General features: G+C 40.2%; 1 protein-coding gene and 1 pseudogene across 3 annotated transcripts in view; one reads left to right on the forward strand and one right to left on the reverse strand.

The window, feature by feature from the left end:
* The window catches only part of CDKL5 (cyclin dependent kinase like 5), a 182,815-nt gene that overhangs the window by 149,294 nt on the left and 11,453 nt on the right, over positions 1-22,068 (reverse strand). Inside the window, exon 2 of one of the 3 annotated variants that reach the window (XM_067724513.1) lies at positions 3,401-3,454. The exons of the other annotated variants lie outside the window; for them this stretch is intronic. The gene's annotated coding sequence lies outside the window, so the exon portion shown is untranslated. The remainder of the gene's footprint in view (positions 1-3,400; positions 3,455-22,068) is intronic. 3 annotated transcript variants of the gene reach the window in all.
* LOC137216909 (large ribosomal subunit protein uL30 pseudogene) lies at positions 20,761-21,500 on the forward strand (annotated as a pseudogene).

Below are 22,068 nucleotides of genomic sequence, written 5' to 3' on the forward strand. Positions count from 1 at the left end.
GCACAGGCTCCCCTGTGGAGAGAAGCCTGCAGAGGTTGTCTGTTTTAAGCTGCAATCACTTTTTCCTGAGACTCCTCAGCATCTGTTGACTACCTCACTGACAGTAGCCCACAGACTCCTCCAGATCAGAGAGGCGTGCATGACATTGCCAGAAGACAAGCTGCAACAAGACTCTGATCCCTCAGCTGCAACCCACCAAGTTACTAGTCAACTTGGAATTTTCCACCATGAAACACTATCTGACACTTCCCCACACTGACACTCATATGCCACTTCCCTCCCCACGCAGTTCCAAGAGTTCTTCCTGCAATTCGTCTCTATTGGCACCACATGGCATTATCCTGGCAAGCCAATGCCCTCTGCAAAGTGGAGAGCTCCCTGGGCTACCTCGGGTGGGTGGCTTCTAGGAATGATGCTTAAGACAGCACATGAGAGGTACGCTGTGGCTTCACTAGTGACTCCACTACTTTCAGGAATTATTCAAACTACTGATAAGCTTTCATACATAAGTCCTTGGGATACACATTAAGAGTTCTCACCACTAAAACTAAATTTTAAAGGTTTAAAATAAAGATTTTTATAAGATCTGTTTATATAGACTTTAGGAACATTAATGATGTCTCAAAAGATACTATTACCTTTTTCTGGGCTTCATGGCTGTTGAAGTACCCAGAGATTTGGGTTTAAATTCAAAGGCAATTCAAAAACAAGAGTGGAATACAGTTTGAATTTTTTATTTAAGAAAAATTTCTGCTTCCAATAATGCTGCCTGCGTAATTCAGGCAAACCGTTCCACTGCAAACAAGTAGAAAGCTGGACAAAAGTATGACAACTGGGAATGAAGGGAAAAAACTATTATTCAGACGGTACATATAGAAAATCCAAAATAAGCTATAAACTATCAGAAAAAAATCAGTTTATCAAAGCTGAGGGATATAAAAGATAATATCTAGAAAGCAACTGTATTTCTATATACCAGCAATAGTTAGAAAATGAATTTTTAATACCATTTACAATATCATCAAAAAATATCAAATTCCTATCAAAACAGAAAGAAAAGTGGTAAACCTCTACATAGAAAACTAAAGAAAACAGTATTTTTAAAAATTAAAGGACACCTAATAAGTGAAGGGATGGTCCATGTTCTTGAGATTTAACATTATAAAGACGTCAATTCTATCCAAATTGATCTAGAGATCCAGTAGAATCCCAAGCAATCCTAACAAGTTTTTAAATGGAAATTTGTAGGCTGGTTCAAAATGTATAAAGAAATGCAAATGGCCAAGGAAAGCAAGACACCTAGAAGAATAACAAAGACTTTCTCTCCAGATATCAGGACTTATTATGAAGCACAGTCATTAAGACAATGTATAAGACAAAGAGATGAAAGGAAAGAACAGAAAGCACAGAAATATTACACATGAAATGGATGCTTTTTGTACACTAATGTTGTCACTGCAGACCAGTGAGGAAAGTTTGATCTTTGCAATAAATGGTGCTGAGACATTTGGATATGCATAAAGGAAAACAAAATTAAAATTGACCTCTAACTCATACCATACACAACATTAATTTCAGATGGATTATAGATCTCAATGTAAAAGTCAAAACAATAGGGCTTCCCTGGTGGCGCAGTGGTTGAGAGTCCGCCTGCCGATGCAGGGGACACGGGTTCGTGCCTGGGTCCGGGAAGATCCCATATGCCGCGGAGCGGCTAGGCCAGGCCCGTGAGCCGTGGCCGCTGAGCCTGCGCGTCTGGAGCCTGTGTTCCGCAACGGGAGAGGCCACAACAGTGAGAGGCCCGCGTACCGCAAAAAAAAAAAAAAGTCAAAACAATAAAGCTCCTAAAAGATAATGTAGGAGAATATCTCTTTGGGCGTACAACAAGCACCAACCAATAAGGACAGATAAACTAGACACAGAGTAAAACAGATGTTACACACACACACATTTTTTTAAATGGTCAATGCATGGTGATAATAAAAAGCAGACCAACTTTTAGTCAGTAGTTACATTGATTTTAAATTCTGTATAGAAAATGCACTGTAGATTGTCTGAACCTGCGGCAGAACACACCCATTTCTCCCAGCCCTTGATACACTACTAACTTTGGCCGGGGGTGGGGTGGGGGGGACAGTGTTTACGTGTTCACCTGGGTTACATAAGTGTTGGCTTTGTGACAATTCACTGATGTCTTGTATACTGTAAGTGTTTATCATGCTTCACTATAAAATAGTTTAAAAAGTCAATGGACTGCAAATGGCAAAATTTCTTTCTTTTTTATGGCTGAGTAATATTCCTGTGTGTGTGTGTGTGTCTGTGTATGTGTGTGTATCACATCTTTATCCATTCATCTGTTAATGGACACTTAGGTTGCTTCCATCTTGGCTATTGTAAATAATGCTGTTATGAACATTGAGGTGCATGTATCTTTTTGAATTAGTGTTTTCATTTTCTTTGGACTTATATCCAGGAATGGAATTGCCGGATCATATGGTAGTTCTGTTTTTAGGTTTTTTGTTACTTTTGTTTTAGTTTTTTTGTTATTTGTGGTCTTTTTGATGATAGCCATTCTGACAGGTGTGAGGTGATATCTCATTGTGGTTTCGATTTGCATTTCTCTGATGATTAGCGATGATAAGCATCTTTTCATGTGCTTGTTGACCATCTCTATGTCTTCTTTGGAAAAATGTCTATTCAGGTCTTCTGCCCATTTTTTAATCAGAGTGCTTGGGTTTTCTTTGATAGTGAGTTATATGAGCTGTTTATATATTGTTGACATTAATCTCTTATTGGTAATATCATTTGCAAATATTTTCTCCCATTCAGTAGGTTGTCTTTTTGTTTTGTGGATGGAAATTTTACCATTTGCAACAACACAGATGGACCTGGAGAGTATTATGCTTACTGAAATAAGTCAGAGCAAGACAAATACTATATGTTATCACTTATATGTGGAATCTAAAAGAAAAAACAAACTAGTGAGTATAACAAAAAAGAAACAGCCTCACAGATATAGAGAACAAATTAGAAGTTACCAGTAGGAAGAAGGAAGGGGAAAGGGCAAGATAGGGGTAGGGAATAAAGAGGCATGAACAACTATGTATAAAATAAGCAACAAGGATATATTGTACAGCACAGGGAATATAGCCAATATTTTATAATAACTATAAATGGATATAACCTATAAAATTTTTGAATCACTGTATGTTGTACACCTGAAACTAATATAATATTGTAAATCAATTATACCTCAATTTTTTAATTAAAAAAATTAAAAGAAAAAAGTCAATGAATATGTACACCTCTTAATATACAAAATAATAATTTAAAAAGAGCCAAAAGTTGAATACCCTTAATATGTTAGTGTGGTATTGTGACAAGAATAAGAAATACATACTTGGTCTTTGTTCCACAGTTTCTGGCACAGCACTCCTAAAACTCTTGGAATTTCCTAAGGGATGAAATCAACAAAGGTGTCTTTTGTTATGGTAATGAGGTGACTTCGAAAGCCCCTAGGTAACCTAAGGGTGGAGGTGGCTTGCCAGTGGAGCCAACCACATGATCAGAGGGTTGGAACTTTCAGTCCTGCTGCCACCCTACCTCTGGGGAGGGGAGAGGGGCTGGAGAATGAGTTCAATCAATGGCCAATGATGTAATCAATCATGACTACGTAATGAAGACCCCATAAAAACCCAAAGGGACAGGGTTCGGAAGCTTCCGGGTTGGTGAATATGTGGAGATTTGGTCAGAGTGGCAGTCTCAGAGAGGGCATGGAAGCTCCACGTCCCCTCCCTTCCCCCATACCTTGCCCTATGCATCTCTTCCATTTGGCGGGTTCCTGAATTATATCCTTTTATAATAAACTGCTAATATAGGAAGTAAAATGTTTCTGTGAGCCGCTCTAGGAAATTAATCTAACACAAGGAGGGGGTCATTAGAACCTCCAATCTGCAGCCAGCCAGTCAGAAGCCCAGGTGACCACCTGGACATGTGACTGGCATCTGAAAAGGGGGGCAGTCCTTTAGGACTGAGCCCTTAACTTGTGGGATCTGATGCTATCTCCAGAGAGTGTCAAAATTGAGTTGAATTGTAGGACACCCAGCTGACATGGAGGATTGCGTGGTGGTATGGGAAACACACACACACACACACACACACACACACACACACACACACACACACAGGAATCAGATGCAGAATCCTAGTTGATGATCAGAAGTGGAATTGGTCCCAGAATTGTAGTAGCATCTTACAAATCCGTATAACGTAAACACTCAGAGAAAACAGAAAAAGAACAGATATAAACCGACCTTTCACAAAAGAAATACAACTGTCTTAATAAATCGATGAAAGCCTGTTCAATCTCATTAGTCATCAATTAAGTAAAAAAGAAAAGAGAGAGAGAAATCTCTTTTAACCTATCAGGCTGGTAATGATTAAAGTAACTGACAAATATCTAGTGCTCTTTCTGGGGAAAATGTGAACTCACATTCACAGTAGGTAGGAATATAAAGGTTTCTGGAAAGTAATCTGGCAATAGGTATCAACATTTTAAAAGTATGAGTACCATTTGATTCAAAAATCCATCCTACTTCTAGAGATTTATGCTAAGGAGACCATCAGACAAATGGACAAAGATGGATACTGCAAAGGTTGTATACTGCAGTGCTATTCATAATAATCAACAACAAAAAACCACCTAACATTAGTCAATGTAGGATTGATGAAGTAAACGATATCACATCATATAAATGGAAAATCATACCACTACTAAAATTATTTAACTATATTTAGTGATACAGAAAAGTGGCCATAATATTTTAAGTAAAAAAAAAAAACATACTATAGAATATGGTATATTCTGTCAATAAAAAAACCTTTTTCACAAAACTAAGAAACGAGCAAACTGTATTCCACATCTCTGCTTGTCGCTTAAGAAATTCACTGGTAGCTAGCTACCTATTTAAAAAGAGAATTCTGGAACTTGCTATTGGCCTATGTATGAGACCATTTTATGTCCAATATTAATTGGTTCTTATAAGACACCAGAATAACCTTGCTATTCTAATAAAAGACACAACGTTTCACCTTTTTCGTCTTAAAATATAGTTGGGGAGCGGCCACCCCTCCTTCTCCTCGCAGTGCCACACCACCGGAGGCCGAGCCGCGTAAGGAAATCTACACAAGAGGAGATCAAAAAAACAAAGAAAGCAGTTCTCTTCTGTTTAAGCGATGACAAAAGACAAATAATTGTAGAGGAAGCAAAGCAGATCTTGGGCTCCTGAAAGTGCACCTTTAAAAAGCAAGATGATTTATGCTAGCTCTAAAGATGCCATTAAAAAGAAATTTACAGGTATTAAACATGAGTAGCAAGTAAATGGCTTGGATGATATAAGGGACTGTTCAACACTTGGACAGAAATTGGAAGGCAAGGTAGTAGTTTCACTTGAAGGAAAACACTTATAAAATGACAGTCAAGTGCCATCTGGATCTTAAGGGAGCTTCCATTTCTCCAGCTCAGTCAGTTGAAATAGTATTAGGTTTTGTTTTCTTTCCTTCCTCTTCCCACTGGGTCCTTCCAGCACAATGAATGAAGGAAATATCATTCATGTAAGCAGACTATCAAGAGACTGCCATTAGACTGTTTAATACTGCTACTTTTTTGTAGAACCCAAGGAATGCCTTCCCATATTTTAGCCAAAACAACTGGTTATGCCTCCCTTGCAGCAAGCACTACAATGAATGTGATTGTCAATGTGAATAGCTTAGAACACTACAAAGGGTTACGCTAACTGAATGCCTTGAAAGTATTATCCACTAGTGAGATGGTAAACTTTATTCAGTATTATTTATAGTTGCACTTGACTGAAGTTCTGTGAGGCTTGAGCATTCGTACACCTCACCTGCCTTGGCAAGCCTATTTCTTGTGACATGGCAGCACGGATATAATACTATGCATTGAAAGCATTCTTTTTTAGAGTTTAATTCCCTACCCCAAAAGGAATGCCAATTAAATTGTATTAACTGTGTCATCAACTTATCCTAGTACCTCAGTGTTCATTCTCATACCTGTGTATCTTCTTTTTTTTTTTATAAATTTATTTTATTTATTTATTTTTGGCGGCGTTGGGTCTTCGTTGTTGCATGCGGGCTTTCTCTACTTGCGGTGAGCGGGGGCTACTCTTTCTTGCAGTGCACGGGCTTCTCATTGTGGTGGCTTCTCTTGTTGGCGAGCACGGGCTCTAGGTACGCGGGCTTCAGTAGTTGTGGCACGCGGGCTTCAGTAGTTGCGGCTCACAGGCTCTAGAGAGCTGGCTCAGTAGTTGTGGCGCACGGGCTTAGTTGCTCCGTGGCATGTGGGATCTTCCCGGACCAGGGCTCGAACCTGTGTCCCCTGCACTGGCAGGTGGATCCTTAACCACTGCACATCTTCTCAAAAGAAATAGCTGTTATTAATGCCTTTTTGTTTTCCATCGAGTGTACACTACTGAATAAGTGTAGGAGTTTTATGTTTACCATGTAAGTCTTCCAACACTAAAGATATTTTGAATATCAGTCATGATGGCAATTTCTGTATAAAAGAGCCTTAAATGGAACACTGTTTTTGAGATCAAACTCCCCACCCTCACAAAAATGGCCAGGTTGCAATAAAAATTGTGGCATATTACAAAAAGAAAAATGCACGCGCGCGCGCGCGCACACACACACACACACACACACACACACACACACACACACAGAGTTAGCTGGGGTTCTTCTCCCTAGACTAATGTTGGCATACCAGACATCTGAGACTGTTCTGCGCCAGATTTCCTCTGTAATAAATGATATGGACAGGACTTTTGATGACCATGTGAAATGAAACTGCACTCTTTAACAATCAGCTGCTTATATAAACCTTTTGTTTCTCAAATATAAAATTCATCAATTTCCAAACACACACTGACCTGGGTACACTCATGTGTGTAACACTGACAGGTGTTCAAGATCAATTTACCTAAGGAATTCTGTTTTTAGGATTGTATAATTCTATGTATAAAACACTGAGTTTAATTAAATAAGCAAATGGATACTCAGGTATTTAAATAGAAAAATGTATTGCTTTTCACTGGAAGGTGAGATTGGAAATGATTTTGCTTTCGCCCTCACCTTCCCTTATGGAGTTTCTTACACTGAGCCTGTATCATTCTGGGGAAGAAGCTATTCTTATTTTTAGAAAAAATTACCTTCCCCCATATCCCACTTCCCATACCATGTGGCATCTCTACCCTCTGCCCACAGTGTGTCAGAAGGCACCACCATGCTCTCCCAACACCAGGTTCAAAGCCTCAGCTTATTCTGAGGCAGTTACCTTTGTCCGGACACTTACCCAGGTGGCTGTCAAGGCTTATCCAGCCACATTGCTCCTTGGCAGTGGTTTCCTTTCATTTCCCAAGGCTACTCCTCCCCTAATTTACTTCACCACTTCCAATTATCTTTTAGTTTTAATTCACTGTATAAAAGTCTGTCAGCTCACTCTTCCTAAAGCAAGCCCCCTGAAGGTCCCTTCCTTAACTGAAATGGTTCCCTGGGGGGCCCCTACATACTCCTACTCTAGTATTCAAGGTCTCTATTGTAATCCTGTCTTTTTGTTCTCATCACTGCTTTTCTTAAACCCTACTCTTCAAGCGAAGCGCAACTGACTTTTCTCTGACCAAGCAAGTGTAGACCAGTGGTTCTCAAACTTCAGCACATCACAACCACCTGGAAGGCTTGTTAAAACCCAGATTTCTGGGATCAACTCCCAGAGTTTCTGGTTCAGTAGGTCTGGAGTGGTGCCCAAAAATTTGCATTTCTAACAGGTTTCCAGGTGATGCTGATGCTGATGGTCTGGGACCACACTCTGAGAACCACGTGGTATAGATTATATTGATACTTTCCTGCTCCATGACTCCATCAAGCAATTCCCTTCCCCAGGCATACACAACCACCACAGCTGACATTCTTTCATTGATTGACTTCATACAGCAACCCCTCTACCTGAAGTCATATATGAGTGTCTTCCCCTCTCTGCAACCCAAAGAGGATGTGATATGCTGTGATACAGAAGCCCCACAGCCCTTTATTTGTAATTCTAGTGACAATATATTTGGTTTTGTAGCATTATATGCGTCTCCATATCAATTAGACTAGGATTATGGGAGACTTATTGGCCTTTGGATATGGAGATGCCTAGAATAGAACTTTGCAGGTACCAAGAACTCAGTTTGATAAATATCGTATATTAATGCATATATGTGGAATCTAGAAAAATGGTACAGATGAACTGGGTTGCAAGGCAGAAATAGAGACACAGATGTAGAGAAAAACGTATGGACACTAAGGCGGGGAAAGCAGACGGGGAGGGGCAGGGGTCATGCTGGGATGAATTGGGAGATTGGGATTGACATATATACACTAATATGTATGAAACTGATAACTAATAAAAACAAACAAACAAAAAAAGAACTCAGTTTGAAACTTGCTGAATTTAACTAGTAGCATTTCAAATGGGTCTTGTTTTTCATTCTACTACACACTTCACACTGTAAGCCCTCAAACAGTAGCTAATGATATCAATGACATGCAAAGAACACAAGTTCCCATGGCAAAAGGCAACAGGAACACAGCACTCAACACAGTCAAGTTACAAAGGCAGGAACCAAAAGGAAGAGGAGGGTGAAGGAGAAAGAAGGGAGATGAAGGAGGAAGAAGGAAGAAAATCCTGCTATTTGCAACAACTTGGATGAAACTGAAGGGCATTATGCTAAGTGAAATAAACACTGTATGCTATCACTTATATGTGAAATCTTAAAAAGGAAGGAGGAAGAAGAAAAAAGAAGGCTAAAGCCTGGGAGGAAATCCAGTAGCTGTACTTTCTAGGCCTCTTCCCCTTGGGGGTGAGCAAGCAGCCTATGGAAAAGGACTGTAATAGGTCTGTGTTACAGTAGCACCCAGCACAGAGAAGGGTTTGACATACATAGTCTCGATAGTACCAGACTGTGTCTCTCTCTGCCCCACCAGTATTCTAACAACAAGGGATAGGATCTGTAATATTTGTATTTCCAGCACCTACACAGTGCTCAGAATGTAATACACCCTCAATATTTGTTTTTTTAATTGGCATGAGAGTGGAAAGAATGGTGTGGCTATGAATAACACTTTGAGGACAGAAGCAGCAGAACTTGCTAACCAGAATGTGGAATTAAAGGAAGAACTCTAGTACTATGAACAGAAAAAGGAAAGTCTGGAAGAGGGGCTGAGTTTGGGGAAAGAAGTTTAAAAGAAAGATATGTGGCACTTACTACTCACCAAACTATATACTAGATACTTTAAGAACTGCAAAGATGCAAATTGCTCTCAGAAGCTACAGTCCAGTAGAGGGAATGTATGTATACAACTATAGTGGAAAAAAAAGAGAGAGAGAGAGAGAGAAATGCTGTAAAAGGGACACTTATGAAGTGTTGTGGATGTGCAGAAGAGAGAAAAGCATATTTCCAGAAGCGCAGGGTTAGGGTTAAAACAATAAAGCATTACCGCAAGGACAGAAAGAGGAAGGCGGCCAAAGGTAGAATGTTAAAGAAAACACAGATACTGAAGAGGGAGGAGACTAAAAATGGGAATAGGAAGACTGGGAGTGTGTGACAGAAGAAGGAAAGACAGTTTGAAGGAGATCCAGACTATCAAATGCCATAAAGTAGTAAATACGTGCCAAAAAGCCCTAATTGTTGTTACCATCCACAGCCCAGTTCAGGTTCTATCTACTCTCAAACTGCTCAGATTCCTCCAGGCTCCAATTAATTTTGCCTCTCCATAAATTACCATTGTGCTATTAGGATACACGTGCACAGACAAGAACCATGTATTATTATTTTTTAATTGAAGTATAGTTGATTCCCAATGTTGTGTTAGTTTCTGGTGTACAATAAAGTGATTCGGTTATACATATATATAACAGTTTGCATTTGCTAATCCCAAACTCCCAATCCATCCCACCCCCATGGCACCCACAAGTTTGTTCTCTATGTCTGTGAGTCTGTTTCTGTTTCACAGATAGATTCATTTGTGTCATATTTTAGATTCCACATATAAGTGATATCATATAGTATTTGTCTCTCTGACTTACTTCACTTAGTATGATAATCTCTAGGTCCATCCATGTTGCTGCAAATGGCATTATTTCATTCTTTTTTATGGCTGAGTAGTATTCCATCGTGTATGTGTATATATATATACACATACACACACCACATCTTCTTTATCCATTCATCTGTTGATGGACATTCGGTTGTTTCCATGTCTTGGCTATTGTAAATAGCGCTGCTATGAACATAGGTGTGCATGTATCTTTTTGAGTTATAGTTTTGTCCAGATATATGCCCAGAAGTAGGATTGCTGAATCATATGGTAATTCTATTTTTAGTTTTTTAAAGAACCTCCATACAGTTCTCCACAGTGGCTGCACCAACTTACATTCCCCCCAACAGTGCAGGAGGGTTCCCTTTTCTCCACATCCTCTCCAGCAAGAACCATGTATTCTTAAACTCAGTACCTTTGTGGACATAACACAGTATCTTGGACATATAGAATATAATACACTCAACTGAATATAACTATACTAAAATCTTTTCCGGACTTTATTTATAGATAATGATGGCTTACTTTCTATGGCACATCAGTGAAAACCACATCTCAGGGAGATTGGGTTGTATCATCTGTTTAAATGGCCACAACTTCTCTTTTATTCAATTTGTTGGGCACCGACTATGGATCAGACATGCTGTACAGAAGCTCCTTACAGGAAGAGCTTATAGAAGAGAACAGGTAGGTGAATTAACCACATATGAGAAATGCAAAAACGTATTTGTGAGGTCTTCCCTGGTGGTGCAGTGGTTGAGAGTCCGCCTGCCCGATGCAGGGGGCATGGGTTCGTGCCCCGGTCCGGGAAGATCTCACATGCCGCGGAGCGGCTGGGCCCGTGAGCCATGGCCGCTGAGCCTGCGCGTCCGGAGCCTGTGCTCCGCAACGGGAGAGGCCATGACAGTGAGAGGCCCGCGTACCGTGAGAAAAAAAAAAAAAAAAAGGTATATGTGAGGTGTTTTACAGGCCCAGAAGAGGTAGAAACTACCTATGTCTGGGAAAGGGGGGAAACTACTTGGGGAAGAGGCTTCACGGCAATCTTATTTGAACAGAGTGATTTTCTTCAAGCACTCTTGAGTAATTCAGTTACCTCTGTTATATTGTAAAAAAAAAAAAAAAGCATGATATTGATGGAAAATGGTCTTTCTGAAAAGTATGAAAGGTACTACAAAAGTTCATTTGCTCTGTGCACTCAAGCTCTATTGGCCTCCAGCATGTCACTTAACAGACCTAACAGTTACCAACTCCTCATTACCTTTGTAAAACAGACCAGCTGATGCCTACAGTACAAAATGTTTCTGGCTAATAGGTAACTGTTTTAGTTCAGCTTCACACTTCTGCTCACTTAAATTGAGCTGCATGCCTGGCATCCAGAAGTCACTTGCATTTCTTCCCCAAAACTACTGATATTTGTCCACTCCTCTTGTGGTAACCATGATATGGTTTTCAACTAAACAGTATATAAGCCAATTAAAAGAAGGTTATAGTTCTGTGAAAATTAGGTTGGATGCTATGGCAAGATTCAATAAAAATGATGTCACTTTAAAAATGTGGCTGTCAAATTAGATCTGAGTTAGATAATATTAAAAGGAGGAAAATATCTGCTAAAATCTATAATCCTGCATTAAATGGTTTCATAAATTGTCTAAATTATTGCTCCACTTTCAAGAAATCAAAACTGGACCTACTGCACAGACAGGACGGATTCCTACAAGAGAGATGACACAGAACTTCAGTCAGCTGATCCATACTCAAAATAAAGCCTTGGCCCTACATCAAAATATTGGCAAGGAAACATGCTTTATGGCAAAATATTTCTGTTGTATGTGCATTCTTATCACTCAGAACTTTAATAATTTTAAAAATTAACTTTCCAATAATTGACTTCAATCCACCAAATAAGGGGGTTCCCACCAGAAACACCTTGCCAACACTTACTAAAGTCTCTGTACAAAGGCCACCTCTTTCAGAAAACCCCAGGAGTATTAACTGCCTCTTCAAAATAGCCTCAACTGGTGCTAGACTGCTATTGGTTTGAACCTCAAACCACTTTTAAAAACCAAATTCGTTATGGATAATGAAAATTCTATTAACATTTTTTCTTTTGATCTTGATGTTCAGAAAGTAAAACTAAATGACCTCAGTAAATTACTGCAGAGATAAATCTTACAAAGATAACATATGAGAGAAATGGTAGTTGTCCAAAAGGATCCGTGAAAATTCAAGGTAAACAATTTAAGGAAAGATAACATTTCTACCTTGGTGGAGGAGAAATAAGTAAGAAATAAGTCAATGTATTTGAAAACAAAGAGGAAAATATAAATATGAACCAATATTAACAAAAATCCAAGTATCACAAATGCTAGACTGGTTCTGAAAAGGAGAATGATATTTGCAACTCAATTTTAACATTAATGAAACATCAACTATGTAATCACCCAATGCCACGTTTTGTTATGTATAAAGGAATCATTCAGGGACTTCCCTGGTGGTCCAGTGGTAAAGAATCCGCCTTCCAATGCAGGGGATGTGGGTTCGATCCCTGGTCTGGGAACTAAGATCCCACATGCCGTGGGGCAACTAAGTCCACGTGCCACAGCATGCCACAACTACTGAGCTCGCATGCCTCAACTAGAGAGCCCGCATGCCACAAACTACAGAGCCCACGCACTCTGGAGCCCACGTGCCACAACTACAGAGCCCACGTGCCACAACTACAGAGCCCACGTGCCACAACTACAGAGCCCACGTGCCCTGGAGCCCACGCGCCAAAACCAGAGAAGAGAAAACCCACATGCCACAACTAGAGAGAAACCTGAGCATCGCAACTAGAGAGAAGCCCACGCACCACAACGAAGAGCCCACCCGCCACAACAAAAAGATCCCTCATGCCACAACTAAGACCCAGTGCAGCCAAATAAATAAATAGATAAAAATTTAAAAAATAAAGGAATCATTCATGAAACCAGGAAGTACATATCATAGTCTTCGTTCTTAAAGTAGTGTTAAATTAATGAAACAAGGAGGCTATTAGACTGAGATGGCTCTAATGCCTTGGTGGCCTCTGTAGGCAAAACCTAAGCCTGTAAATGCCTCAAGTTTATGAAATCGAAACCTAGGGACAGCCAATCACAAACAGCCAACTAGGCTTTAAGCTATAGGCAATCAAATAATTTCCTTTCTTTGCCACCACACCTTCTCTGTATAAAACTTTTCCCTGGCTCCTGTCAGCCAAGGACTCCTAACACTCCCTGCTTGGCACTGTCCAGTTCAAATTGATTTTTTCTCTCAAAAATTTTAACATGCCTCAGTTTATGTTTTAACAGCATCTTACAATTCAATTGTGAAAACCCAAATTAATACATGAAAACTCTGTGCCCGGACATAAGGGTAATATAGGTGTTCAATAAACTTACTGGTTTCATTAAGAGTTAAACATTTCAAGATCCTAGTTAATACATCAAGACAACAGGGCAAGATCAACTGATTCAGATGCATGATTACCAAATGAACTATACTGATCACAGTGGCTATAAATGTTCAAAGAAAAGAGTGCTTGTTTTAGAGTGGGGAGGTTGTGTTTCACACAAGAAAGAGGATTTGAACTAGGTCTAGAAAAATGGGTGGGGTTACAGTTAACTGAGCAAGAGGGGTGGGCATTTCCAGCAAAACTGGACTAAAAACACTTGAGGATTACTATGAATGATGATAGTAATATTGTATAACTTGCAAAGTGCTCTTATGTTTACCACTTCAGTGACTGGGTATCGCAACAATGCAGTGAATTAATTCACATCCCAGAAATTCATACACTTGAAATGCAATAGAAAAAGATATCTGGTCAAAACTCCACATTCTAAAAGAGAAGAAACCTGGGTACAGTTAGATTCCATAGGTTTTTTAATGCAAAGCTAAGAAACTTGGATTTCAATCTGTAAACACTGGGAACTTATACAAGTCTTATTACACATTTTTTTTTTTAAACAGGGACTTAATGAAAAAACTACTTGAGTTAGAATATTGGCAAACACAAGTCAAGGAAAATGGAACATTCATCATCCATTTATTCATTCATTCCACAAATGTTTACTGAATAAGTACTCTATGCCAGGGGTCCCCAAGCCCCTGGTCCACGGCCTGTTAGGAACTGGGCCGCACAGCAGGAGGTGTGTGGCGGGCAAGCGAGCGAAGCCGCCCCCCATCGCTTGCATTACACATTACCACCTCAACCATCCCCCGCATCTGAACCATCCCCCCCATCACTCACATTACCGCCTGAACCATCCCCCCACCCCGCCCATGGAAAAATTGTCTTCCACGAAACTGGTCCCTGGTGCCAAAAAGGTTGTGGACCACTGCTCTATGCCAGTCACTATACCAGATGTTAGCAATACAGTAGTGAACAAAACAGACCGGGCCCTGCTCTCATAGAGTTTGAAATTATAAAGAGAAGCAAAAAATTCCAGTAGAACAAAATATTTCAAATAAAATCTGGTGGCCTACTGGGTTTTCAAATGTGATAAAATAATAACAACAGTTAAAATAAACAGCACTTTTGTGCTAAGCACTGATCTGCTAGCAGCTTTATTTACATTAATTTGTTTCATCCTCACAAGCACCCTTTATGGTCCTTTACTACCAGAAACTTCATTTTACCAATAAGGAGACTAAGAACCAGTAAATGGCAGAACTGGATCAAACCCAGGCAGTCAAGCTCCAGAATCCCCATACTTAGCCATTATGCTACATCCTTAACAGATAAGCCACAGGGCTTAAAACCATGCTTTTGGAGCACGTCCATACATTGGCACGATGCTAAGTATTTTTATATACGTTATCACATTTAATCCTAATACTTTTAAAAGATAAGAAAACAGTTCCAAAGTCATTAGTACCTTGTCCTTGGTCACACAGCTAGGAAGTATCAAGGCCAGAATCAAACCAAGGATTTTTCCAACCCCCAAAGGCATATTTTTACCTATGACATTATTTTACAAGACAATAGTTGTCTGTAAGCCTCGCTGAATGCATCCTAAGAAGAAAAATGGAGTGGGAAAACCAAAAATGCGATGAACAGGTCTATCCATGAAATTTGTAAAAATAAATGAATTTAGCAAGCTTAAGACTAAATGGAGTGTTCAAATCGAAAAACAATAAATGCTGGAGCGGGTGTGGAGAAAAGGGAACCCTCCTGCACTGTATATGGGAATGTAAATTGATACAGCCACTATGGAGAACAGTATGGAGGTTCCTTAAAAAACTAAAAATAGAACTACCACATGACCCAGCAATCCCACTACTGGGCATATACACTGAGAAAACCATAATTCAAAAAGAGTCATGTACCACAACGTTCACTGCAGCACTGTTTACCATAGCCAGGACATGGAAGCAACCTAAGTGTCCATCGACAGGTGAAGGGATAAAGAAGATGTGGCACGTATATACAATGGAGTATTTATTACTCAGCCATAAAACGAAACGAACTTTAGTTATTTGTAGTGAGGTGGATGAACCTAGAGTCTGTCATACAGAGTGAAGTAAGTCAGAAAGAGAAAAACAAATACCATGTGCTAACACATATATATGGAATCTAAAAAAAAAAAAAAATGGTTCTGATGAACCTAGGGGCAGGACACGAATAAAGATGCAGACGTAGAGAATGGACTTGAGGACACGGGGAGGGGGAAGGGTAAGCTGGGACGAAGTGAGAGAGTAGCACTGACATACATACACTACCAAATGTAAAATAGCTAGCTAGTGGGAAGCAGCTGCATAGCACAGGGAGATCAGCTCAGTGCTTTGTGATCCCCTAGAGGGGTGGGATAGGGAGGGTGGGAGGGAGACGCAAGAGGGAGGGGATATGGGCATACATGTACACATATAGCTGATTCACTTTGTTATACAGCAGAAACTAACACAACATTGTAAAGCAATTATACTCCAATAAAGATGTCAAATAAATAAATGGAGTGTTCCATGTGCACAGTGAAGAAGATGCGTGTGTTAACACTACTCTGCAGTAAGTCCATGGATGTCCCACCACCAATCCTTTCCAGGGTCTTATCATTTTTACTAAGAACCCTTATTTCACTATCTAAGCCAACCAACTACAGAAAGCTAAATACACAGCAAACTCTGACATGTTAATCACTTATTCCATTAAAGTTTGTATATTTGCTAGTTCATCCATTAAAAAGTGTCCCCCTCAAATCTCCAGAGCCTAACTATAATTGCTAATTTTTCCTTCTTTACTAGAGATTATATGAAAAACCTGACTGTTAACAGCAGAGTCATCCTTAGAGTACAACGAATTGGGCCATTTACCCTAGCCCCAAACCTTGGGAAGCCCCTTGGAGCTGTTACAGGAACCAGAAAGGTGGTCTTGCAAAGAATCAGCACCAGGACAAAAAATTAAATTGGAAAAAAATAAAATCAGATCAGCACAGAATCTCCACTTGAGCCTTTTTTCATTATGACTAAAACAGAGTAGCATTTGTCTTCCAACTTGCAATGTCTTGCGTACCAACCATTGAATTTTAAAGCTTATTTAACCACTTTCACAGCATAAAATATAAAAGGGGAAAAGTAAAACAGTAAGAAGCAGAGATGCGATTTAGGAGTGGGCTTAACGTATCATTTAATAAAAGACGATTCATTCATTCAACAAATATTTATTCAGCACTTACTGAGGCTGGAAATACAGTCGTTAGCATTCTTCTACATCCCAACATATCCTATTTTTACCCCAGCCAGAAGCTGGGCAGAACACCCTTCAGGGCCCCCACGTATAAAATGGAGCTAATAACTATTCTCCCAGAAATGTAATGGATTAAACGTGGCACACCAACCTTTCAAGTGTTCTGTGCTCAAATAAAATAATACAGTTTAAAGACCAAAAGGTTTTTGGAATACCATGGTTTAAAAACAAGAAAAAGGGCTTCCCTGGTGGTGCAGTGGTTGGGAGTCCGCCTGCCGAGGCAGGGGATGCGGGTTCGTGCCCCGGAGCGGCTGGGCCCGTGAGCCATGGCCGCTGGGCCTGCGTGTCTGGAGCCTGTGCTCCGCAACGGGAGGGGCCGCAACGGTGAGAGGCCCGCGTACCGCTAAAAAAAAAAAAAAAAAAAAAAAATTCGGGAATTCCCTGGCGGTCCAGTGGTTAGGACGCTGCGCTTTCACTGCGGAGGGAGCAGGTTCAATCCCTGGTCGGGGAACTAAGATCACAAGCCACGTGGTGTGGCCAAAAATTAAAATGAAAATTTAAAAAAAAGGACATTCTTTGCCATGATGTCTACAACAGAGAAAAATGAGAAACCACATGTAGTATAAGGCACTGTAGTTCTGCTTTAAAATGGCTAACCAGACACATGCGTTTACCTTTCCTCCCACACTAAAACCCCCTGAAATAGGCAAAAGAAATATAAAAATAAACCCAGAGCAGCCCTGAGAATATAGGAGGGCTCACAGCAGACAGATCTCTGAGGAATTCCAAGGAGCTATGAAGCAGGTTGAGATCGGGACTAAGAAAAGAAATGGCTTAATAGTAAACCACATAACTGAAGAGCTGTGAAACACCTCTACCTGTGCCCACTCCCCACCTTCTTTCAGTAGGACTGATGCCAGCATTTACCCAGTCCTGGCTCTCCAAAATGATAGTTCAGACAAGGAATACTCCTCAGTAACACTGAGGCCAGAGAAGTAGGGAAAGATGTCAATTAACTGCAGCTTCCACGAGGAATAGGGAGTCCCACCAACCTGAGAGCTAGCAACCCACACAGTCTGCAGTAGACACTGCGTTCCACACAAAGGAGACAGCACAAGCAAAGATACCAAGTTTGAAACAATTTTATGGAGAACTCTACATGCTGGAGAGCGCAGTGTTTGAGGCAAACAAGAAAAGGACGTGCGGCTGGAGAGGTAGGCAGGCAGAGAACACACCAAGGAGAGCCTGATGAGCCAGATAAAAGGAGATCAGACTTTCTCCTAACTTTCTCCTTCTCTTGTCAGCAACAGAGCACCACTGCAGGCTTTCAAGCAGATCAGTTTCATAATCAAAATCACGTTTTATATCATACTAGCAACTGTAGATAATATATCTGAGTTGGATAAGACCCAACTATCCACCTTAGGAGCCTCAGTGGATGGTGGAACCATTAACAGAGTTTTGTTTTGTTTTTTTAATTAAGGAGGAAGAGCAAGTTTGAGGAAAGTATGCTGTACTTCATATTAGACATCCTGAGTATAAGGTTCCTGTAGAATAGTCAGGTGTAGCTTTCCAGCAGGTTATTAAGAATGAGTCTGAAAAAAAAAAAAAAAAAGAATGAGTCTGAAGGCATATAGTGAAAAAACAGGAAAGAATTTAGAAATTTAGAAATACATCTGCATGTAAGTAGAACTGAAACTGTGGGTGTAATTGAGACAATGACCTAGGATAATACTTGGCCAAGAAGTCAAGCCCAGGTAACAGTAGTGTGTAAGGAGTAAGTGGATCGAGACAAGCCCACAGAGAATGCAGAGAAAAAAGTATAAGAGAAAGACATGGAGAACAAGGATGCAAAGGAAACACACTGCTTCAAGGAGACAGTGACTAACAGTGTCAGGTGCAACAGAAATGTCAAGTAAAATTAGGATTGAATGAATCCACTAGACGCAACAAACAAGACGTTACGGGAGATCTCAGCAAAAACAGTTTAAGTAATGTGAGACTGGGAAGTCAGAGATCGAGCTGAAGTGTGAGAAGTGGATGAGAAATGGATAGAGTATGTATAGACCACACCCAGATGTTTACAGAAGAAGGGGAAGAGAGGTTAGGTAGCTAAGAGAGGAGTGGACAACTGGTTCAGGGAAGGTTTTCTAGGACGAGAACCTTAGGAATAAGATAATGGGCAGAGAAAAATTTAAAAATCAAAAGGGAGACTCTGAGAGTCTATCCTCAACAGTGAGAGGCCCGTGTACCGCAAAAAAAAAAAAAGCAGGATAACTAAAAACAAATCCACATCTAGAGGTATCGCAAAGAAACTGCAAAAAGTCAAAAACAAGGAAAAAATCTTAAAGGTAGCCCAAAAGAAAAGATAATTACTTACCTACAAAGAAATTATACCTGAACTGACTAAAGGCTTCTCATTAACAAACAAAACTTGTCAAAAGACAAGAGAATAACATTATCAATTGTCAACATAAATTCTGTACCCAGCTCAACAATCATTCAAGAGAAAAAGTGAAGTAAAGACACTTTCAGAAACACCAAGACCATGTTTACTACTAATAGGCCTTTAGTGAAAGAACTACTTAAGAACATTCTTTATAAAGAAGAAAACTAAACCCAAAAGGAAGAAATGGGGTGAATAAAGAATGGTGAGCAAAGAAAATTGAAAACATATTGATGAGTAAATATTCACTATTTTACAAACTTAAGGTGGTTTCAACAAGGCAAAGCCAAAGCATAAATAACTAACATGGAAGAGGGGATAAGGGTTAAAAAGTAAGCCATTCTAAAATCTCTGTCTTATTTGGGAGGATAGGAATAATAATTAAGCTTTGACTTAGTTAAATGTGCATGTTAAAATTTTAAGGGTAACCAAACTTCTGTCTTCCGTCCTGGAATAAGAAAGCTAGAAGGAACAGAGCTGCCCGCCCTTACAATGTACTAATTTCAAATTCATGTCTTTCTTGAAAGCCATCAGAGAACAACCAGCTGGCTCAAAATCTTCGGAGAGAAAGGGCCTGCAAGGAGAGAGACAACCTTGTGCTCACCTAGGGTAGACTGTAAGTGGCCACTGACAAGAGGAGTTCAGCTAGAATAAAAAGCAAATTGATAAAAGCCCGATGTGGCTTGCTGAAGGAACAGTGTGAAACCAATGGAGGTCACAGAAACTGGGGAGACCCCAGCCTTCTGCAGGATCTTCCTTCACCAACGCCACCAACCACTCACAGAAAGAGCCCTGAGGAGTGCCCACTGTGATGCAGACTTGAGGGAAGGGAACTGCAGCAGTGTCTCAGGAGCAAGATGTTCACCCAGATCCTTCCCTCCCACCTACACTAGGGAAGAAAAACCTTTATCTGTGAAAGAAAGGCCAATAAGTGCTTCTACCCTTAAAGCACAGGTGAAAACTCACTGCAGCCGGAGGAAGGGGTGGGCACCCTACTCTGGGAGAGGGGCAGGACTCCACACTGAGCCCACAACAATAGCTAGGGTAGGGGCATGACCTTGGGACATTGATGCAGGCCTAAGCCTGAGGTTTAATCAGAACAAAAGACCACACCCCACCACCACTCCCCACCTCTAAGCTAACCTACTTCCAATAACAAGTAAACAGCATAATACCACTGGCAGAGGGACAGGAGGAGATCAAGAGCATGTAAGGAGACCCTAAGTCACAGTCCTGAAGGAAGACCCAATAAAATAAACCACCTCCCACCCTAATCAGAGAATTTGAAGCCTGAGGTATACTGAGAGGAACCACAGCAACAACCAAACTTAAAACCAGCCCAACTCCAAACTAGATTAACTCAAATTCCTGAAACAAAGGCCTAGCACAGGGAAAGATGTGTCCATTTACAGACATAAAAATTATGCACCTCAGCTCTTTCCCACCTAGAACCATGGAGGGTGCAAGAGAGAATTAAAAAAAGGTTCCTGCTGTGCCAGAAACCCTTAAGAAAAAGCAAAAGAATTTCACAGAGCTTAAGATCAAGAACCTGAGAAAGAAGTATGCCCAGAAGATGCTTTGAAAGGCAAGGAGGAAGCTTATCTATGAAAAAGTTAAGCACTATCACAAGGAATACAGGCAGATGTACAGAACTGAGATTTGAATAGTGAGGATGACAAGAAAAGACAGCAACTTCTATGTACCTGCAGAGCCCAAACTGGCATTTGTCATCAGGATCAGAGATATCTGTGGCGTGAGCCCAAAGGTCCATAAAGGTGTTGCAGCTTCTCCACCTCCATCAGATCTTCAATGGCACCCACGTGAAGCTCAACAGGCTTCAATTAACATGCTGAGAATTGTGGAACCATGTATTGCATGGGGGTATCCAAACCTGAAGTCAGTAAATGAATTGATCTACAAGCATGGTTATGGCAAAATCAACAAGTGAATTGCCCTGACAGATAATGTGTTGATTGCTCTATCTCTTTGTAAATATGGCATTATCTGCATGGAGGACCTGATTCACGAGATCTATACTGTTGGAAAACGTTTCAAAGAAGCAAACAACTTCCCGTGGCCCTTCAAACTATCTTCTCCATGAGGTGGAACGAAGAAAAAGACCACCCATTAGAATGTAGAGATGCTGGCAACAGGGAAGACCAGATCAACAGGCTTATTAGAAGGATCAACTAAGGTATCTACCATGATTATTTTTGTAATCTGGTCAGTTTTTAAACAGTGACTGCTTTCAAAGTGAAAAAAAATTTTTGTACCTCAGTTTCTACTGTTCTACAAAATAAGTCAGTGTTATAATTAAAAAAAAATCACAAGGCATAACAAAAAGCAGAGAAAAAACAACACTCAGAAAAGACAAAAAACATGTCAGAACTAGACACAGAATCAGATGTTGGAAATATCTAGAATCAAAGTTAAAATACTATGAGTAACATGTTTCGAGCTCTAACCCAAAAGGGGAACATGAAAAATCAGATTGGTAACTCAGCAGAGAGATGGAAACTATAAGAAAGAATACAATGAAAGTGCTAAAAATTAAAAATACAGTTAAGAAAAATGAAGAATGCCTTCAATGGGCTCTTTAGTAGACTCAACTCAGCCAGGGAAAGAATCAGTGAACTTGAAGATGTCAGTAGAAATTACCCCGACCGAAAACACTGAGAAAAAAGCGTGAAAAACGAACAAAACAAAACAGGACATTCAAGAGGTGTGGGACAATATCAAAGGTTCTAACATACTGGTAACT

Source organism: Pseudorca crassidens, chromosome X (genome assembly GCF_039906515.1).
Source record: "Pseudorca crassidens isolate mPseCra1 chromosome X, mPseCra1.hap1, whole genome shotgun sequence".
In the NCBI taxonomy this organism is placed as follows: Eukaryota; Metazoa; Chordata; class Mammalia; order Artiodactyla; family Delphinidae; genus Pseudorca; species Pseudorca crassidens.